Below are 8,589 nucleotides of genomic sequence, written 5' to 3' on the forward strand. Positions count from 1 at the left end.
ATGGGGACGCAGGGTGGACATGGAGAGAGACACAGTGAAAGCCGCGTGAAGGAAGGCCTAATGAAAGCAGGCCTGCTGTCAGCTTATCTGCCCCCTGCCAGGCGCAGGGGCCAGAGCCACTGGTTCCCCGTGCAGCTGTAAGTCTGACTTGTGGGATGGACGCCCCAGCAGCTGCAGCCCAGCAGCTTCCGTGCCATCTGACTGTCCTACCATGCCTCAGTCACAGCCTCTTCCCCATACCCTGCAGCCATTTCCTCCTTTCTAAGCTCAACAGCATTCCCCCTCTGCCTGGGTTCCCCGACTCTAATCCTACCTCCATGGCAGCAGCCAGTCACATGCCTCCAGTCATTCTTTCTTCGCCAGGCCCTATGCACTGTTCTGGGGCCCCTGAAATGAATCAGACACCGTCCTGCCTTCCAAAAGATAAGACATAGGCACAATCAACTAGAATATAAGAGTGAGACAAATATCCCAAGGACAGGCGGCAAGTGCCCGGGAGCTTAAAAGGGGGAGAATTTGCTTTGGGCTAGAAGAATCCTAGAAGGCTTCACGGAGGCAGTGGCATTGGAGCTAGGCCTTAAAATGTGGGCTGGGAAGGAAATGGAAAGGAAATTCATTCATTCCGTGCTGGCACAACGGCATGAACAAAGTTTTGGCGGTTGGTAGGAAGCGTGGCTGCAACCAGAGAGGAGGGGAGAGAAGGAGCAGGTGGGACGACCCACAGAACCTTGATGTGGCCCTGCTTAGCAGCATCTGCCCTGCTAGGCTGTGAGGTCCCTTGGGCACACGGCCCTGTTTTACTCACCTCTGAATCCTCACAAGCCCCCTACTCCCAGCACAGCACATGGGGGCTGTTCAGTGAACGTACACTGAATGAATGAAAGCAAGAAATGCTCCAGTAGGCACACAGCCAGGTGCTGGGAGAGCCCTGGGAAGCAGACATAAATGTAGATCATCCGGCATCGGACAGCTCACGCATTTAACAGCTGTGGAAACCGAAGCTCAGAGAGTGTACGGCTTGCCCAAAGTCGTTAGTGGTGTGACAGATGAGGAGAGCTTTGCCCGTGGCCTGGTGCACGGAAGGTGTTCAGTTGCACCCTCCGCTTACTGCCTGGAATTCACTCAGAGCTAGGCCCAGGAGCTTGTGGGCTCCCAGAGCAGGCCCCCAGCCACTTCCACTCTCAGGTCTCCTGGAGAGTAGAAAGCAGAACGCCCCCTAGGCTCTCTGGGCCAGAAGGCAGAGGCAGCTCCAGCAGGCCCGTTAAAGATGCTTGGGAGGACTTTGCTCTGCACCTGATGTGGCCCCCACCGTGGCGGTCTGCTGCAGAGCAGAATGAGGGTCTTGGGTGCAGCCCTGTGGCTGAGAGGCCTCCAACCCCCACTTTCTGGGAAGAGTCCCCGCAGTCCTGCCCTAGTTAAGGCTTCTGGCTTAGGGCAGGGCCGGGCTGCCTTCCTTGCTGCACATGTGGCTGAGATCTTTATTTTATTTTGTTGTGTTTTTTTTTTTTTTTGAGGAAGACTAGCCCTGAGCTAACTGCTGCCAATCCTCCTCTTTTTGCTGAGGAAGACTGGCCCTGAGCTCACATCCATGCCCATCTTCCTCCACTTTATATGTGGGACGCCTACCACAGCATGGCGTGCCAAGTGGTGCCATGTCCGCACCCAGGATCCAAACCAGCGAACCCCGGGCCACCGAAGCTGAACATGCGCACTTAACCACTGCGCCACCGGGCCAGCCCCTGAGATCTTTATTTAAGACCCTTCCAGGGGCAAGATGTTCTTTTCAGGGTAGGGCCTACTCAAAGGAAAATAGAAGAACATGTTGGTTCAGCACTTTACAGTTTATAAGGCACTTTCAGAGCTAGCTTTTCATTTAAGCCTGTGGTGACCCTCTGAGGTAGGCAGGTCAGGTGATTTACTGAGGAAGCGGAGGGAGAGAGCCAGGCTTGTGAGAGCATGTGCAGAGTTGGGACTTAAACCCACGTCTCCGGCTTCTGTGCCACGTGCTCCCAGGTGCCCGTGGGCAGGGTGTGGACTTGCCTGGGAGCTGCCTGCAGAGGCTGCCCAGGAAAGCACAAGGAAAACTTTTGCCCAGCAGGAGCCCCAATCAAGCCACCCACCCGCCAGGAGTCTGGAGTTACCCACAGTAAAGGCCTAAGTAAGGTGCCCTTCGCCAGTCTGCCCCTCCCAGGTCCTGTGGCTGCCTGCCTCTCCTTCCTCCGCTGACACTTACCTATCTCTGGCCCACTGTGGAACAGCTAGTTAATCTGATAATATAAGTCCTAGAATAATAATCTGGTAAATGCCTCCAAGCTGGTTACTAAGAGAGAGTCCCTACTCCCCATCCCCACCTTTTCTCTATCCCCCAATTCCTCTCTGGCTATTCCCCCTCCCTGCTAGGTATGTTGCTCCCCTGCTCAAGAATCTGCAGTGGCTCCCTAGTTCCTTCAGGAGTCAGCCTAATCTCACTGACTTGCATTCAAGGCCTACCCTCATCTCACCGCAGTGTCCCTTGTGGCCTCCACTGCTGCTCCTCCCCTCCACACTTTCATTTCAGTCAGGGAAGCTCTGTGCTGTCCCTCAGACACACCTCTGCCTCCTGCCAGGTCTGCCCCAGGCTTCGAAGCCCTGGTCAAATGCTGTTTCCAGGAACCTCTCCCTGATCCACTCAACCCAACATGACCTCTGCCAACCCCTAGCCCCTCTCCCCTGACCTTGACACTGACTACTTTGTATTATAGTAGTGACTATCAGGCAACAGCCTGGCCCAACAGGAGGAGCCCAGCCTTCCAGGTCAGGCAGGCCCGAGATGGATCCGGGCCCTGCCACTTGCTGGCTCTGTGATGGGTACACTATTCTGAGCAGACCTTGTTGGCCAAGGTGGTGTGAACAGCTGAAAGAAGGCTGCTGGAGCACAGAGATCTGGGAGAAGCGTGGGGTAACAGTTCTAGTCTTGGAAGTTAGTGTCCTGGGGTTGATATTCCCCTGGGAGGCGGCCCCAGGCACCAGCAGGAGCCCTGGACCGGGAGTCCAGAGCCTGGGCCACACCTAGTTCTTAAGCGAACGCACTGCAGTGACTGTTAAGCAATGATCACTGTTGGGGCTTCCTCGGGCTGTCTGCCCTTGACCTCTGGGCCTTGAGTGCCTCTTCCCCAAAACAAGGGCATTGGCCTCAAAATCAGAGGACCCTGGCTGCCCTGTCCTCTGATTCTGTGGTGCCAGCGGGGAAGGGGTGGAGCAGAGATTGGCACAGCACTCTGAGAGTTGGAGAGACAGTCTTTTAAACCCTTCAACAAATATTTGTGGAACACTCTACTTCCATGGGGCCAGGACAGCAAGAACTCTCTGGAAAGCCCTCGTGCTTGCTGGCGGCCGTGCAGGGAGGCCGAGACTCGAATGTCCTCCCCTCCTCCCAGCCCTGCCATGTGGGGCTGCAGATGCCTCAAGTTCTTTTCTGACAAGGTGGGAAAGGAATGAAGGAATCCACACCCCCCCGGGGACAACATGGCCCCAACGGCAGCAGTGACAGCAGAGGTGACAGCAGCAGAATGAGGAAGCAGTGGTGATGGACTCACTTCCCGCCCCCCCAGGTGGCCCAGGCTTCGGCTCCCGACTGGAGCTGGGAGCCAGAGCACCTGTCACTCCTTCACTGCACAAGTACTGATGCTGTGGGCATGGCGCCAGGCATGGGGACACCTCCGAGAATGAGGCCGGCCAGGCCCTGCCCTCAAGGAGTTCCCGGTCCTCAGGGAGCAGCCAAGGCAACAAGTCACTCCAGTACAGTGTAGCCAGTGCCACCAGAGCAGGTAGACACGAGGGTCCCCCCTGAGTCAGGGCGTGAGTGCATCCCAGCCTCCACCTGGTGGCTGAGCAGGATTGGAAGGGGCAGGAGGCCTAGAGACCACTCGTTCATTTATTCATACATTCATTCATTCAACACATATCTAACTGAGCACCATGCTTATCCTGGATTTAAAAAATTACCCTTGGGGCCAGCCCCGTGGCTGAGTGGTTAAGTTGATGCGCTCCGCTGCAGTGGCCCAGGGTTTCGCTGGTTCAGATCCTGGGCGCAGATATGGCACCGCTCATCAGGCCATGCTGAGGTGGCATCTCATATGCCACAACTAGAAGGACCCACAACTGAAAATATGCAACTGTGTACCGAGGGGCTTTGGGGAGAAAAAGGAAAAAAATAAAATCTTTAACAACAACAAAATAATTTTAAAAGATAAAAAATAAAAAACCACCCTCGTGGGATTTACAGCATTGGGAGTGGGGGGCACACCCAGACTGCGATTCGGCTATGGAGAAGTGAGGCGGGGAGTGGGGCCAGATAAAGAATTAGAGCTTTGGGACTGGCCCAGTGGTGTAGTGGTTAAGTTTGCTCACTCTGCTACAGTGGCCAGGGGTTCGCAGGTTTGAAGCCTGGGCTCGGACCTACACGCAGCTTGTCAAGCCATGCTGTGGTGGTATCTCACGTAAAATAGAGGAAGATTGGCACAGATGTTAGCTCAGGGCCAATCTTCCTCAAAAAAAAAGAATTCGGGTTTGGGGTACATGGATGTAGGAGGAGTGATGTCAGGAAGGAACTTTGAGCGATGGATGGGAAGGGGCTAGTCTGAGATCCTTGAACTGGGGTTGCTCCATGGGGACTGGAGAGGTCTTTCTCCTTTCTGGGGCACTGGCACCCTCGGTGTTGAACAAGACTAGACCATCTGCCAGGGTGAATTCAGACTGTGGACATAGAATGCCTTTGAAGGGTGAAGGGCCGCAAATGGATCTCCCCTGGGGGGGTGAAGGGGAGGGGGTGGGATAGGGACCCCTCTTTGTAGGCCCCTCAGGTTCCAGCCCCAGCCCTGCCCAGCTGCCCAGAACACAGAATGGAAGCCCCTCTCTCCCCAAACTCTGTTCTACCTCCTGCTTTCCCTCCTCCCCTCACCCAGTGAGGAGGCCAGGGGTCTTCAGGGACTGGCAGCCTGCGTTCCCCATGACCTCTGCTGCAGCTTCTCCGCACCCCCCCCCCCCCACCCCACCTCGCCTGTCCTCCTGCAGTAAAGCTGTGAGAGCAGAGAAAGCAGTCCTGGACCAGGAGCCAGGAGGCCTGGAGCCAAACCCCAGCAAAGCCACCTGCCTTCTCTGGGTGCCTGTACCCTGGGGAGGAAAATAATCCTTGCCTCTCTCCCAGGGCCGCTGTGAGAATTCCACGTGAAATAATGGCTGGAAAAGAAATGGGCGCACAAAGTGAGGGATTATTGGTACTATCCTGTGTTATTTCTGAAGGCACAACAGAACGTGAGAAACAGCCCACTTCCTCCTCACTTCCGCAGTCCACCCTGGCTTTATGCAGACGCAAATCCCCTCCCCGCCCCGCTTCTCACACCCGAACCCCGCTAATTAAGTCCCTTACCTTCCCCGGTATCATTGCTTAATCCCTAAGCCCTTTCTCACCAGTCTCCAGTTGTCTCGGGGAGTCAAATCCCTTTAGAATGAGGTGGCCCAGTTAGCTGTGAACCGAGAGGCTGGGGGCAGGGAGCAGGGACTTCAGGACTCCAGAGAGGGCAGGCCAGGCCAGGAGGGGTGCTGGAGACCCTGCTGGCCGAGCCTGGAGACGTCCCTTGGGAAGAGTGGGTTGTCATTTCTACCCCGACTCTCTGCATCCAAGACAGAAGGCAGACTCTACAGCCAGACTGTTCATTCCATGCCAGGGCCTCTGCAAAGCAGAATGGCAGGGAGGGAGCCCACCAAGTCTGGAGCCAGACTACCTGGTTTCAGGTCCTGGTTCTATCACCTACCTCCATGCCTCAGTTTCCCTTCCATAAGATGGCAATGATAATCTTACTACCTCATGTGGTTGTGATGAAATTTAAATTAGCTCATTCACGCAAAGGAGCTAGAACAGTGCCTGCAACCCAATAAATGTGTCTGCCATTTTTACTTGTTCTTCCTGTTTCTTCCCCCAGATATTCTCGCCATTTAGGTCTCAACCCACACCCCACCGCCCAGAGAGGGCTTCCTTCCCCAGGCACTGAAGCTGAAGCAGCCCCCAGCCCCTAGTTGCTTTCTAAATGCTATTTTTTTCTTCTTCACGTGTCACGGACCATGGTCTGAAATGATCTTGCTGTGTACGTGGTTATGGTTTGCTATCTGTTCTCAAGGCCAAGAGCCATTGCTGGTCATGGTCTGCTCCATGCTCAGTGCCTATAACCCACCAGGTGCTCCACATCCACGGTGGCCGTGAACCTACACCCTACACTCGTCCTGCCCCCACCACGGAGGGCTGGAGCCACCACTCTCCACGTTCCGGCTCCTCCTCTCCTGACACCATGAGTATGCTGCTGCACGCCACCCCCGACCCCAGTGGCCCTGTGTTACCTTAGGAGAGTCATCACCCATCTCTGGGCAGCTGGGTGAGTGGAGGGAGGTAGCGATGGAAGTAGGCAACCAAGGGACAGGCTAAGATTTTTCCAAGATAATTTATTCTATGTCCTGGGGCTCCTGCCTATGAAATGAAGGGATCTCAGTGACCTCTGAGTTCTAGAAATACGGCCCCCCAGCCTAGCCCTGTCTTGTTGCCCCTGGGCCTGAAACTCCCAGCGGGGATGCATTCCTGTGAACCAGGCATTGCTTTCTTCAAGGCCCTTTTGTAAAAACAGCAGAGACCAACACTGGGCCACACTGTGGCCCCACTGCCCGGGAACTAGCCTGTCGCCTCGTGGCAGCTTGATCACGTTGGCCTTCTTGCATCATGGAGGGTGCTCACTGGAACAGACACATATTCTGAATACGGATTTGCCTTCCCTGTCCGTCATCCTTCAGCACCACCAGCCCCACCCTCTGCGGACTCACAGAAGCCTCATCCGTTTTCTTGCACAGCCTGGCATCCCACTGAAGAACGCGTTTCACAGCAGAGGAAGAGCAGCAGTGGGCTGATGCCTGTGGAATCCACTGGCCTGACCATACACCCCATTCCTGGTACCAAGTAGAAAGCGTTTCACTGCTCCAACCCTGTTCCACTTGGGGTAACACATCCCATGTCTCACACTTGCGTTAACGGCTTCATTTCTTCCCACGTCCCCCTGCAACTTGAGAGGGTGAGGAAAGATGGGAGCACTGGGGGCCTCCTCCACACAGTTCATGGCCCAGCCCGGGCAGCAAAACTTGTACTCCAAGACACAAGCCACTTGGAATCACAGCAAGTCTAATGAAAGGACTCCCTAAATCGTTTGGTCCAACTCCTATTTTACAGTCGGGGACACAGGCCAAGAAAAGGGAAGCGGCTTGCCTGGAGGTATATGGTGAGGGAGTGACAGTCCCGTCCCTGCCAGCTGCCCACACTGCCCCAGAAATGAAGCAAGCTGGGATCTGGGGGTGTGGCTCCTCTAGAGGGGCCCATAGGGCTGAGCATTCCGTCTGTCCATCCCTGGGAGCAGGGCAGACCAAGGTTCGGCGCCAGGCCCAGCGGCCTGCCTCCTCTCCCAGCTGGGATCCCTTCCTTCTGTCGACCTACAAAATCAGAAATCAGTTTAAGAGGCAAAGCATTTATTTGGGATCAAAGAATAGCAATTCGGGGAGCACAGATTCAGGTAGAAACCCAAGTATTGTCTCAATTACAGGAGAGGGGCTTAGGGTTTTTACGGGGAAAAGGGAGGAAGATGAGGTAAGTTGCATTAAAGAAGAGTTCACTGATACCAGATGAGGTAAAGATAGGTTTGTACTTCATAGATCAGCTGGAGATTCAGTCATCAGGCAAAAGGCTGGACTTGTACTTCATTGATTGGTTAGCAATCCGGTCATCAGCAAGGTCTAATTTCATCAGTCCTTCCAAACAGGATATTCTTGTCCTTACTGACTTCTTGGAATGTTGGTGGTTTGGTCCAGTTTGGAAGATAAAGAAAACAAGATGTACAAAGCAATTCCTCTGAAATGGCTGCTCTGGCTCTATTTTAATATGGCTCCACTCCCGTCTTTTACACTTCCCTGTGGGGTCCTCCACTCTCCTCCTCCTCAGATGCTCCGCTCCCAAGCAGGGCCTCTCTGGGCACTCAGCTCCCTGCAGTCAATTTCCTATCCTTCGCTGCCCTGTTCCTGGGCTTACACTCCCTCCAGCAGCAGCTCCAATCTTCACTGCTCCTCCCCCTGCCCCAAACGCCATCTCACCCACGCAACAGCGGGAGGGCCCGGCTGGGCTGGCCTGGGCTACACCCTCTCACATCTTCAAGCACTGGTGTCTTCCAGGATAACCATGTGTTAGCCCATGGGAGAACAGACCACAGGGTGGCTCTGATTACTCACCAAGTTTACAGGGGCAGTCTGCCTCCCACTGATGGAAGGCTAGGATATGAATACTGGTGGGGAAGCAGAAACACTTTCTAGGCTGGGTACAGGTGTGAGCAAGGATCTGCGTCTGGCTGGTGAGTGTGTGTTGGGGGCGCAGCAAGGACCCCTTGCCTGGGTGGGTGGGATGGGGGATAGGGTGCAGGTAGTGGGAATCCAGAGAGGCAGACAGTGGAGCCAACAGCCTGGCTGATTACAGGGTGTGTCCTTGCAACCTTGTCATTGGAGCTGACAATGGGCTGGTACATTCATAGA

Source organism: Equus caballus, chromosome 8 (assembly GCF_041296265.1).
Source record: "Equus caballus isolate H_3958 breed thoroughbred chromosome 8, TB-T2T, whole genome shotgun sequence".
Taxonomy (NCBI): Eukaryota; Metazoa; Chordata; class Mammalia; order Perissodactyla; family Equidae; genus Equus; species Equus caballus.